General features: G+C 41.9%; 1 protein-coding gene across 14 annotated transcripts in view; it reads left to right on the forward strand.

Annotated features, from left to right (window-relative positions):
• LOC139761747 (chloride channel protein 2-like) overlaps positions 1-14,268 on the forward strand; it is a 618,856-nt gene that overhangs the window by 413,352 nt on the left and 191,236 nt on the right. The gene's annotated exons all lie outside the window — the stretch shown is intronic.

The raw sequence follows: 14,268 nt of genomic DNA on the forward strand, positions 1-14,268 counted from the left end.
ATAAGTCATCATGATGCACTGAATAACAAGGAATCTTGTATGAGGCATTGAGTAACAAGCAAAAGAGGAATGACTGATCAGTGAATTATATCTCTCACTTGAAGTGTTCACAACAAGTCATAGGGAGGTACTAAGAAATAAATTGGATTTTGGGAAAATGATAGTAGAATGATTGATGGAGAAGCTGCAAAGCAGAATAGTAGGCCAGTGAGAACTGTTTGGTAATGAGATAGTTCCTTGAGAAGGTATTAAACACGAGATGGGCCATAGGATAGGCACAGACCAACAGAGGAGGTTGTAGGAAGATACTAAGGAGCAGAGCGGGTCATGGAAGACTTTTAGAGAAATAATGTGAATTATTGGAAAAAGGCACTGTGTAACATGTTATATTAGGCAACATTTGTTGTTGTGAGACTTTATGATCTGTTAGGGGTAATTTTTAATGGATTGTTTTGATATTCTAATACTGAAATGGTGAGAATTCCTTTCCTGTACCTTTGGGCATGGTTCTCTCTCTCTCTCTCTCTCTCTCTCTCTCTCTCTCTCTCTCTCTCTCTCTCTCTCTCTCTCTCTCTCTCTCTCTCTCTCTCTCTCTCTCTCTCTAGGGGAGAAAGAATACTTCCCACGCATTCCCCACTTGTCGTAGAAGGCGACTAAAGGGGATGGGAGCGGGGGGCTAGAAACCCTCCCCTCCTTGTATTTTAACTTTCTAAAAGGGGAAACAGAAGAAGGAGTCATGCAGGGAGTGCTCATCCTCCTTGAAGGCTCAGATTGAGGTGTGTAGATGTAACCAAGATGAGAAAAAAGGAGAGATAGGTAGTATGTTTGAGGAAAGCAACCTGGATGTTTTGGCTCTGAGTGAAACGAAGCTCAAGGGTAAAGGGGAAGAGTGGTTTGGGAAAGTTTTGGGAGTAAAGTCAGGGGTTGGTGAGAGGACAAGACACTCCTGAAACAAGAGTTATGGGAGTATGTGATAGAGTGTGAGAAAGTAAACTCTAGATTGATATGGGTAAAACTGAAAGTTGATGGAGAGAGATGGGTGATTATTGGGACCTATGCACCTGGGCGTGAGGAGAAAGATCATGAGAAGCAAGTGTTTTGGGAGCAGCTGCGTGAGTGTGTTAGTAGTATTGATGCACGAGACTGGGGTATAGTGCTGGGTGATTTGAATGCAAAAGTGAGTAATGTGGCAGTTGAGGGAATAATTGGTGTACATGGGGTGTTCAGTGTTGTAAATGGAAATGGTGAAGAGCTTGCAGATTTGTGTGCTGAAAAGAGACTGGTGATTGGGAATGCCTGGTTTAAAAAGAGAGATATACATAAGTATACATATGTAAGTAGGAGAAATGGCCAGAGAACATTATTGGATTATGTGTTGATTGCTAGGCATGTGAAAGAGAGACTTTTGGATGTTAATGTGCTTAGAAGTGCAACTAGAGGGATGTCTCATCATTATCTTGTGGAGGCGAAGGTAAAGATTTTTAGAGGTTTTCAGAAAAGAAGAGAGAATGTTGGGGTGAAGAGAGTGGTGAGAGTAAGTGAGCTTGGGAAGGAGACTTGTGTTAGGAAGTGCCAGGAGAGACTCAGTGCAGAATGGGAAAAGGTGAGAGCAAGGGACGTAAGGGGAGTGGGGGAGGAATGGGATGTATTTAGGGAAGCAGTGATGGCATGCGCAACAGTTCCTAGTGGCATGAGAAGCATGGGAGGTGGGCAGATTAGAAAGGGTAGTGAGTGGTGGGATGAAGAAGTAAGATTATTAGTGAAAGAGAAGAGAGAGGCATTTGGACAATTTTTGCCGGGAAATAATGCAAATGACTGGGAGATGTATAAAAGAAAGAGACAAGAGGTCAAGAGAAAGATGCAAGAGGTGAAGAAGAGGGCAAATGAGAGTTGGGGTGAGAGAGTATCATTAAATTTTAGGGAGAATAAAAAGGTATTTTGGAAGGAGGTAAATAAAGTGCATAAGACATGGGAACATTGATGAAGGGGGCTAATGGGGAGGTGATAACAAATAGTGGTGATGTGAGGAGATGGAGTGAGTATTTTGAAGGTTTGTTGAATGTGTTACATGATAGAGTGGCAGATATAGGGTGTTTTGATGGAAGTGGTGTGCGAAGTGAGAGGGTCAGGGAGAAAAGTTTGGGTAAACAGAGGAGAGGTAGTGAAAGCTTTGCAGAAGATGAAAGCCAGCAAGGCAGCGGGTTTGGATGGTATTGCAGTGGCACTTATTAAAAAAGGGGGTGAATGTGTTGTTGAATGGTTGGTGAGGATATTCAGTGTATGTATGGCTCATGGTGAAGTGCCCGAGGATTGGCGGAATGCATGCATAGTGCCATTGTACAAAGGCAAAGGAGATAAAGGTGAATGTTCAGATTACAGAGGTATAAGTTTGTTGAGTATTCCTGGGAAATTATATGGGAGGGTATTGATTGAGAGGGTGAAGGCATGTACAGAGCATCAGATTGGGGAAGAGCAGTGTGGTTTCAGAAGTGGTAGAGGATGTGTGGATCAGGTGTTTGCTTTGAAGAATGTATGTGAGAAATACTTCGAAAAACAAATGGATTTGTATGTAGCATTTATGGATCTGGAGAAGGCATATGTTAGAGTTGATAGAGATGCTCTGTGGAAGGTATTAAGAATATATGGTGTGTGAGGCTAGTTGCTAGAAGCCGTGAAAAGTTTTTATCGAGGATGTAAGGCATGTGTATGAGTGGGAAGAGAGGAAAGTGATTGGTTCTCTGTGAATGTCGATTTGCAGCAGGTGTGTGTGATGTCTCCATGGTTGTTTAATTTGTTTATGGCTGGGGTTGTTAGGGAGGTGAATGCAAGGGTTTTGGAGAGAGGGGCAAATATGCAGTCTGTTATGGATGAGAGGGCTTGGGAAGTGAGTCAGTTGTTATTCGCTGATGATACAGCGCTGGTGGCTGATTCTTGTGAGAAACTGCAGAAGCTGGTGACTGAGTTTGGTAAAGTGTGTGAAAGAAGAAAGCTGAGAGTAAATGTGAATAAGAGCAAGTTTATTAGGTAAAGTAGGGTTGAGGGACAAGTCAATTGGGAGGTAAGTTTGAATGGAGAAAAACTGGAGGAAGTGAAGTGTTTTAGATATCTGGGAGTGGATTTGGCAGTATATGGAACCATAGAGGTGGAAGTGAGTCACAGGTTGGGGTGGGGGGGGTGAAGGTTCTGGGAGCGTTGAAGAATGTGTAAAAGGCGAGAACATTATCTCGGAAAGCAAAAATGGGTATGTTTGAAGGAATAGTGGTTCCAACAATGTTGTATGGTTGCAAAGCGTGGGCTATAGATAGGGTTGTATGGAGGAGGGTGGATGTGTAGGAAATGAGATGTTTGAGGACAATATGTGGTTTGAGGTGGTTTGATTGAGTAAGTAATGAAAGGGTAAGAGAGATGTGTGGTAATAAAAAGAGTGTGGTTGAGAGAGCAGAAGAGGGTGTATTGAAATGGTTTGGTCACATGGAGAGAATGAGTGAGGAAAGATTGACAATGAGGATATATGTGTCAGAGGTGGAGGGAATGAGGAGAAGTGGTAGGCCAAATTAGAGGTGGAAGGATGGAGTGAAAAACATTTTGAGAGAGCAGAAGACGGCATATTGAAATGGTTTGGTCGCATGGAGAGAATGAGAGAGGAAAGATTGACCAAGAGGATATATGTATCAGATGTGGAGGGAACGAGATGAGGGAGACCAAATTGGAGGTGGAAGGATGGAGTGAAAAAGATTTTGAGTGATTGGGGCCTGAACATACAGGAGGGTGAAAGGCATGCAAGAAATAGAGTGAATTGGAATGATGTGGTATACCCGGGTTGACATGCTGTCAGTGGATTGAACCAGGGCATGTGAAGTGTCTGGGGTAAACCATGAAAAGTTTTGTGGGGCCTGGATATGGAAAGGGAGCTGTGGTTTTGGTGCATTACACATGACAGCTAGAGTCTGAGTGTGGATGAATGTGGCCTTTGTTGTCTTTTCCTAGCACTACCTCATGCGCGTGCGGAGGGAGTGGGTGTCATTTCATGTGTGGCAGGGTGGCAGCGGAATGGATGAAGGCACCATGTATGAATATTTGCATGTGTATATATGTATATGTCTGTGTATGTATATGTATGTATACGTTGAAATGTATAGGTATGTATATGTGCGTGTGTGGGCTTTTATGTATTTAAATGTGTAAGCCTTTCATCTTCTTGCATGTTCAGGCCCTGATTACTCAAAATCTTTCTCACTCTATCCTTCCATCTCTAATTTGATCGCCTCTTTGTTCCCTCAACTTTTGACACATATATCCTCTTTGTCAACCTCTCCTCTCTCATTCTCTCCATATCTTTGAAACATTTCAGCAAACCCTTTTCAGCTTTTTCTATCATACTCTTATTATTACCATATCTCTGTCTTACCCTTTTATTATTTACAAGATCAGACCACTTCACACCACACACCGTCCTCAAACATTTCACTTCCAACACATTCACCCTTCTCTGCACTTCCTCATTTATAGTTCATGCCTCTCATCCATGCAACATTGTTGGGAATATGTTCCCTTCAAGCATAGGTATTTTCGACCTCCCAGGTAACAAAATCTCTTTCTAAACATTCTTCATTGCTCCCTTTCCTTCACCCACCTCCCCTCACCCACCTCAAGACACTTCCACTTTCTCAGTTCCATTTGCTGTTATATCCACTCCCAAGCTATCTGAAACACTTCATTTCCTCCAAATTTTTTCTAATCAAACTAACACCCCAACTAACCTATCCCTCTGCTGTGCTGAACCTAATAACTTTGCATTTACAAACATTTACTCTTAACTTACTTCTTTCATATGCTTTCCCAAACTCAGTCATCAACCTCAGCAGTTTCTCACTTGAATCTGCCACTAGTGTTATGTCATCAGCACATAATAACTGATTCACCCCTCACCCTTATGGACTGCATACTTTTCCCTTTCTGCAAGATTTTTGCTTTTATCTCCCTCACCACCCATCCATAAACAAATAAACGGTAGACCACCCTTCACCTGGAACCACTCACTCTCCTTGCCTCCTACTAATACACATACCTTACACTCTATATAATAACTTAATGATTGCTTCTAGTAGCTCTCCTCCCACACCATATACATGGGGTTCCCAATTTACAAATATCCAACCTACAAACAACCATACATATAAACAAGCTCAAAAAAGAATATTTAATTCCTGGTCTGGCATGCAGTCAACTACTCAAACTTATGATCTGTGGAGCCACTAAACTCTGCATCTTTTTTTCATTAAGTGCTGCTTAATATGATTTTTTCTCAATTTTTCATACTTGATTGTCATTTGGCACATTAGCACGGTAGCACCAAAAACAGATAAAGAAAGGCCACATATGCCCAAATTCATTCTCTAGCTGTCATGTCTAGTGCAACAAAACCACAACTCCTTATTCACAGTGAGGCCTCACAGACCTTTCCATGGTTTACATCAGCCATTTCACATGCTCTGGTTCAGTCCATTGACAGCAAGTGGACTCCTGTATACCACATCATTCCACTTCATCCTATCCTGTGCACACCTTTCACTCTTCAGCAATTTAGGCCCTGATCGCTCGAAATCATATTCACTACATCCTTCCTTCACCAGTTTGGTCCCCCCATTCTCCTTGTTCCTTCTGCTTCTGACGCCTATATCATCTTTGTCAACCTTTCCTCACTTATTTTCTCTATGTGATTGAACCATTTCAGCACACCTTTCTCAACTATCTCTTGTACATCCTTTTGATTACCACCCATCCCTCTTTCCCTTTCATTACTTATTTGATCAAACCACTTTACACCACATATTGGCCTTATACATTTAATTTCCAAAACATCCACCCTCCTCAACACAGTCTTATCTATGTCCCATGCCTCACATCCATATGATGTTTTTCTAATTTACCTTCAAACTTACTCCTTTTTGCCTTTTTTCCACACATTCTTCAGTGCCCCCAGAATCTTTGCCCTCTCACCTACCCTATGACTCACTTCTGCTTCCATGGTTCCTTTCACTTCCACATCCACTACGAGGTATCTAGACCCTTCACTTCCTCCAATTTTTCTTCATACAAATTCACACCCCAACTGATGACCCTTAACCCTGTTGAACCTAATAACCTTATTTTTATTCACTCATATTCTCATGTGTGGGTGGATGTGCTGGAAATGAGATGTTTGAGGACAATATGTGGTGTGAGGTGGTTTGATCGAGTAAGTAATGTAAGGGTAAGAGAAATGTGTGGAAATAAAAAGAGCATGGTTGAGAGAGCAGAAGAGGGTGTTTTGAAATGGTTTGGGCACATGGAGAGAATGAGTGAGGAAAGATTGACCAAGAGGATATATGTTTCGAAGGTGGAGGGAACGAGGAGAAGTGGGAGACCAAATTGGAGGTGGAAAGATGGAGTGAAAAGGATTTTGAGTGATCGGGGCCTGAACATGCAGGAGGGTGAAAGGCGGGCAAGGAATAGAGTGAATTGGATCGATGTGGTATACCGGGGTTGACGTGCTGTCAGTGGATTGAATCAGGGCATGTGAAGCGTCTGGGGTAAACCATGGAAAGTTGTGTGGGGCCTGGATGTGGAAAGGGAGCTGTAGTTTCGGGCATTATTGCATGACAGCTAGAGACTGAGTGTGAATGAATGGGGCCTTTGTTGTCTTTTCCTAGCGCTACCTCGCACACATGAGGGGGGAGGGGGATGGTATTCCATGTGTGGCGAGGTGGCGATGGGAATGAATAAAGGCAGACAGTGTGAATTGTGTGCATGGGTATATATGTATGTGTCTGTGTGTGTATATATATGTGTACATTGAAATGTATAGGTATGTATATTTGCGTGTGTGGACGTGTATGTATATACATGTGTATGGGGGTGGGTTGGGCCATTTCTTTCGTCTCTTTCCTTGCGCTACCTCGCAAACGCGGGAGACAGCGGCAAAGCAAAAAATAATTCTCATTCCTCTCACACACTCTTCCCAACTCAATCAACTTTTCAGTTTATCACTTGAATCTACCACCAGTGCTGTCTCATCAGCAAACAACAACTGACTCTACCCACGCTCTCTCACCCCCTACAGAAAGCATACTTGTTCCTCTCTCCAAGACTCACATTTACCTCCCTCACCACCTCATCCATAAACAAATTAAATAACCATGGTGTCATCACACACCTCTGCCACAGACAAACCCTCACTTGGAACCATTCACTATCCTCATTTCTTATTTGTACACATGGTTTACACCCTTGATGAAAACTCTGCTTTTTGTAGCTTTCCTCCTACACTATATTCTTAAGACTTTCTAAAAGGCATCACTATCAACCCTATCATATGCTTTCTCCTGATCCATAAATGCAACATACACACCCATCTGTTTCTCTGAGTATTTCTCATATGCATTTTTTAAAGCAAACACCTGATCGTCACACCCTCTACCACTTTTGAAACCACAGTGCTTCAATCTGATACTCTGTACATGTCTTCATCCTTTCTATCACTGCCCTCCCATACAACTTACCAGGTGCACTCAACAAACTTATACCTCTGTAGTTTGAACATTCACCTTTATCCCTCTTGCATTTAAACAGTGGCACTATACATGCATTCTGCCAATCCTCAGGCACCTCACCATGATCATACATACTCTGAAAATCCTAACTAACCGATCAACAACAGTCACCCCTTTCATAATGAATTAAGCTGTAATACCATCCATTCCAGCCTCTTTGCCACATTTTATGATATTACTCTACACGACTCTCTCACCTAGTACACCACTGCAACCCAAACACCTTATATATGCCACCCTATCATCAAATTCATTCAGCAGTCCTTCAAAATACTCACTGTATCTCCTCCTCACTTCATCACTACTTGTTGATTTTTTCCCTTTTGCCCCCTTCTTCAATGTTTCTGTTTGTTTTCTTGTCTTTCTCACATTATTAACCTCCTTCTAGAGATAATATTTTCTCTAAAGCTTACTGACATTCACTCACCCCAGCTCACATTTTGCTCTTTTTCAACCCCTGCACTTTCTTCTTTACCTCTCGCCACTTTCTCTTATACATCCCCAATAATTTGCACTCCTTCCCTGTAAGAGGTACCCAAATGGCTCTTTATTCTTTAACTAGCAAACTCTTTGTCCCATCACTCTACCCATTCTAATCTTCCCACCTCCCACTTTTCTCATGCCACATGATTCTCTTGCACATACCAGCACTGCTTCCCTAAATACCCCCCATATTACTGGTGTTACCCACCTGGGTATCAGGAGGGTTAGTCATAGCTGGATATTGAGCCAGCACTTCAGTGGTTGTTAAGCTGCACTCCTCTGACCAAGGTAGCTATCTTTTGTTTCTGTTTCACTTAGATGGGACTGCTGGGATTCTTTCCACAAACATACAATTTCTCCTTGCCACCCATAACATTTGATAGTTTAAACTGAACTCATGCATCTCATTCTTTGTAACTCTATATTTTTCCTTTGCTGAGCACTATGCACTAGCCCTGCCTTTTAAAGAAACCGTAAGAGTAATAGATAGAAGTAGTAGGTAGGATCATAAGGCAGGAGCATTAGTTAGAACCTTTAGGTATAAGTGATATGTACCATCATTAAGGAGGAGCATTAGATATAAGTAGTAAGTTAGAACATTAGGCAGGAACATTAAGAAGACTCAGTAGGTAGAGTGATGGAATGAGTATTTTGAAGGTTTGTTGAATGTGTCTGATGACAGAGTGGCAGATATAGGGTGTTTGGGTCGAGGTGGTGTGCAAAGTGAGAGGGTTAGGGAAAATGATTTGGTAAACAGAGAAGAGGTAGTAAAAGCTTTGTGGAAGATGAAAGCCGGCAAGGCAGCAGGTTTGGATGGTATTGCAGTGGAATTTATTAAAAAAGGGGGTGACTGTATTGTTGACTGGTTGGTAAGGTTATTTAATGTATGTATGACTCATGGTGAGGTGCCTGAGGATTGGCGGAATGCGTGCATAGTGCCATTGTACAAAGGCAAAGGGGATAAGAGTGAGTGCTCAAATTACAGAGGTATAAGTTTGTTGAGTATTCCTGGTAAATTATATGGGAGGGTATTGATTGAGAGGGTGAAGGCAGGTACAGAGCATCAGATTGGGGAAGAGCAGTGTGGTTTCAGAAGTGGTAGAGGATGTGTGGATCAGGTGTTTGCTTTGAAGAATGTATGTGAGAAATACTTAGAAAAGCAAATGGATTTGTATGTAGCATTTATGGATCTGGAGAAGGCATATGATAGAGTTGATAGAGATGCTCTGTGGAAGGTATTAAGAATATATGGTGTGGGAGGCAAGTTGTTAGAAGCAGTGAAAAGTTTTTATCGAGGATGTAAGGCATGTGTACGTGTAGGAAGAGAGGAAAGTGATTGGTTCTCAGTGAATGTAGGTTTGCGGCAGGGGTGTGTGATGTCTCCATGGTTGTTTAATTTGTTTATGGATGGGGTTGTTAGGGAGGTAAATGCAAGAGTCTTGGAAAGAGGGGCAAGTATGAAGTCTGTTGGGGATGAGAGAGCTTGGGAAGTGAGTCAGTTGTTGTTCGCTGATGATACAGCGCTGGTGGCGGATTCATGTGAGAAACTGCAGAAGCTGGTGACGGAGTTTGGTAAAGTGTGTGGAAGAAGAAAGTTAAGAGTAAATGTGAATAAGAGCAAGGTTATTAGGTACAGTAGGGTTGAGGGTCAAGTCAATTGGGAGGTGAGTTTGAATGGAGAAAAACTGGAGGAAGTGAAGTGTTTTAGATATCTGGGAGTGGATCTGTCAGCGGATGGAACCATGGAAGCGGAAGTGGATCATAGGGTGGGGGAGGGGGCGAAAATTTTGGGAGCCTTGAAAAATGTGTGGAAGTCGAGAACATTATCTCGGAAAGCAAAAATGGGTATGTTTGAAGGAATAGTGGTTCCAACAATGTTGTATGGTTGCGAGGCGTGGGCTATGGATAGAGTTGTGCGCAGGAGGATGGATGTGCTGGAAATGAGATGTTTGAGGACAATGTGTGGTGTGAGGTGGTTTGATCGAGTAAGTAACATAAGGGTAAGAGAGAGGTGTGGAAATAAAAAGAGCGTGGTTGAGAGAGCAGAAGAGGGTGTTTTGAAATGGTTTGGGCACATGGAGAAAATGAGTGGGGAAAGATTGACCAAGAGGATATATGTGTCGGAGGTGGAGGGAACGAGGAGAAGAGGGAGACCAAATTGGAGGTGGAAAGATGGAGTGAAAAGGATTTTGTGTGATCGGGGCCTGAACATGCAGGAGGGTGAAAGGAGGGCAAGGAATAGAGTGAATTGGAGCGATGTGGTATACAGGGGTTGACGTGCTGTCAGTGGATTGAATCAAGGCATGTGAAGCGTCCGGGGTAAACCATGGAAAGCTGTGTAGGTATGTATATTTGTGTGTGTGGACGTGTGTATGTACATGTGTATGGGGGGGGTTGGGCCATTTCTTTCGTCTGTTTCCTTGCGCTACCTCGCAACCGCGGGAGACAGCGACGAGGTATAAAAAAAAAAAAAAAAAAAAAGTAGGTAGGACTTGGTAGGAACATTAGGTAGGAACCTTTAAAAATACTGCACAAGAGTTGCCCACTGCCATTGGCCTCTTAAGGCATAAAGGCTAAGAAGCAGGACTAGAGTTCTCCAGTTATGGACTCTTTTGCCATGGCCACCCCTTGAGGGAGTTCCCAGAGGGAACAGGCATCAGAGATATAGGTAGACAGACAGAAATTAATGATGAGTCTACAGGTGTTTATCAAATTAACTCTTTTAAGGTAGAAAGGTTATAGGAAGAGGGAAAGATGAAGGGAGAAAGAGATTGACACAGCTTTGCTGTTCAAGGAAGAAAGAGGTATCATCATAGTCAACCTTTTCATGGATGGTCTCCACAAAGAAACTTTAGGGAGCAGTATCCAGAAATGCTGGTTGATGAACTATTCAAACAAAACATAATCAGAAAAGTAAGTGTATGAATGATGTGAATGATGATGTTGATAATATATAACCCTTGTAAGAACTAATGAAATAGAGCAAATATACAGTGGTAACAAAGAAGGAACTATGTGCACGGTACATACAGCAGTAAAACACACACTTTTCAGAGATAGTTAACTACTGATAATGGGGTGTTTCATTTATAAAGGGATCAACTAAGGAGAAAAAGAATCATGAAGACACAACCCTCAAGGAAATTTCCCTTACCAATATGTTACTGGGCACACTAGCTTCAGAGAGACTGATCCATTGTAGTTACTTGATCTTACCTTCACACATAGATGCATGGGTTTTGAGAATATATCTTGTACACCAATTTGAAAAAAAATTGCTGGAGTTTGATTATGTAGTAAATGTGGACATAAAAAGAGCAGTAATGAAACCTGACTCAAAGAGGAGATATGGTTATAGAAATTATAGAGCTCAATAATTTTTCTGGCAACATGAATTGGGAAATAGAGTTCAATAGCCAGGAACAATGGCTCTGTGGTGAAAAGTTATGTGTTATTTACAAAGGTTGCAAGGTGTGGGCTATGGATAGAGTTGTGCGGAGGAGGGTGGATGTGCTGGAAATGAGATGTTTGAGGACAGTATGTGGTGTGAGGTGGTTTGATCGTGTAAGTAATGATTGGGTAAGAGAGATGTGTGGTAATAAAAAGAGTGTGGTTGAGAGAGCAGAAGAGGGTGTTTTGAAATGGTTTGGTCACATGGAGAGAATGAGTGAGGAAAGATTGACCAAGAGGATATATGTGTCAGAGGTGGAGGGAACGAGAAGTGGGAGACCAAATTGAAGTTGGAAAGATGGAGTGAAAAAGATTTTGAGTGATCGGGGCCTGAACATGCAGGAGGGTGAAAGTCATGCAAGGAATAGAGTGAATTGGGGTGATGTGGTATACCAGGGTCGATGTGCTGTCAATGGATTGAACCAGGGCATGTGAAGCGTCTGGGGTAAACCATGGTAAGTTCTGTGGGGCCTGGATGTGGAAAGGGAGTGTTCCGGTGCATTATTACATGACAGCTAGAGACTGAGTGTGAACGAATGTGGCCTTTGTTGTCTTGTCCTAGCGCTACCTCGCGCACATGAGGGGGGAGGGGGCTGTTATTTCTTGTGTGGCGGTGTGGCAATGGGAATTGAATAAAGGCAGACAGTATGAATTGTGTACATGTGTATATATGTATATGTCTGTGTGTGTATATATATGTATACATTGAGATGTATAGGTATGTATATTTGCGTGTGTGGACGTGTATGTATATACATGTGTATGTAGGTGGGTTGGGCCATTCTTTCGTCTGTTTCCTTGCACTACCTTGCTAACGCAGGAGACAGCAACAAAGCAAAATGAATTAATAAAATAGTAACAAAGAAAGAGTAGGAAAATGGGAACTTTAACCTTAGATACAGAGTAAAGGCTGAAAAGAGAGGATTGGTTCAATAAAGGATGCCAAAATGTGAAGAGGCATAAGTTTGAGTAGTGTACCTGGTAAATTTTATGTGAGAGTGATGATTGCTAGGGTAGCGGCATGCATATAAGCCTAAGATTGTAGAGGAACATTGTGATTTCAGGAATGGTCAAGGATGTGTGTATCAAGTGTATGCTTTGAAGAATGTGTGTACTAGAGAAACAGAAGGATTTGTATGTGGCATTTATAGATCTGGAGAAAGCATATGATATGGTTGATATGTAGACTTTATGGGATATGCTACAAATGTATGATGTGTGAGGAAACTTATTAGAATCAGTGAGGAGGTTTTATCAAGAGAGTAAGGCATGTTTGCAAGTAGGTAGAGAGTAGGTGAGGGGTTTTAGGTGAAGCTGCATTTGAGGTAGGGGTGTGTATTAGCAGCATGGCTATTCAATATATCTGTGGATGAGGTGGTGAATGCAGTGTGTCTAGGAGAGAAGTGCATGTGTGTAGATATTTGGGGGGGGGGGGGGGGGGGGATGAGTCAGTTGCTGTTTACTTATGATACGATACTGTTGGCAGATTCAAGTGAGAAACTGCAGAAGCTGGTATCTGAGTGTGGGAGTTTGTGAAAGGAGAAAATTAAGAGTAAATATGGATTAAAGCAAAGTTATATGTCTAGCAGTGAAAGAGTCGGGCTGTATGTAGTGTAAGTTTATAGTGAGAAAATTTGGAGGAAGTGGAATGTTTTGGGCACCAAGGAGTGGATATAGCAGCTCATTGAACCATGGGAGCTGAACTGAGCCATAGGGTGAGTAAATGGATGCACTAAACAATATTTTGATAGAACAAGTAAATATTTTGAAAGAAAATTCACTATTTTTAAAAGTAAAGATGGGTTTGTTTGATGGTATAGTATTCCTGTCAGTGCAATATGGATGCGAGGTATGGGCTTGAGACAAAAATGTATAGGATAGGGTGAATGTGTTGGAAGTTAAATGTCTGAGGACAATAGTTGGTGTACAGAGAGTTGAGTGAATATGAAATGATGGGAGAAGAGGGAGGAGTGGCAGTAAGCAGAGTATGTATGAGAGAGTTGAAGAAGGTGTTCTGAAATTATTTGGACATATGGAGAGGATAAGTAAGGAAACGATGACTATGGGGTTTATACATGTCCAAAGTGGAAGGAACAAAACAAGGAATACAGGAAACCTTGGAAGAGGTGAAAGGATGGAGTGAAAGATGCTTTGAAGGCCCAGGGCCTGAATATGCAGGAGGGTGTGTGGCATGCAAGGGATAGAGCATATTGGAACATTGTGGCTCATAGGGGATGACTTGCTGTCAGTGGTCTATGGTGTCAGTGCATTATACTTGACAGCTTGAGAGTGGATGTTTCTGGTGCTATCTTACTGATGTGGGATGTGACAAACTTATAAAAAAGCATTACAGGGAAGGGCTAGAGACCTTAGATTTGCCCACTGTACAGGAGAAAAGAGTAAGGTGTGACCTAACTATAGCTTTTAAGCTTTTTAACCAGGTTGATGAAATCATTTGGACAGATCTTGAAAAGATGTAAGAGTAGAACAACCAGAGGCCATAAAAAAAAATTAAGCAAGAAACTTGTTGGAAAAATATAAAGAAGTACTTTTATAGTCCTGTATAAGAGAAGTAGATGAATGCAATACACATAGTGATGAAACTATAAGTAGGTAATTATGGCTCATTATAGCAGTGTCAAAAATACAACTGTAGAATAGGAAGAGGGCAGCAACATCTTGGCATATGAAAATAGTTGGTTCCAGAGAGGTGATTCCTGGAGAATAAATGAGATGGAAAGCT

The sequence above is a fragment of the Panulirus ornatus genome, chromosome 41 (genome assembly GCF_036320965.1).
Source record: "Panulirus ornatus isolate Po-2019 chromosome 41, ASM3632096v1, whole genome shotgun sequence".
NCBI lineage: Eukaryota > Metazoa > Arthropoda > Malacostraca > Decapoda > Palinuridae > Panulirus > Panulirus ornatus.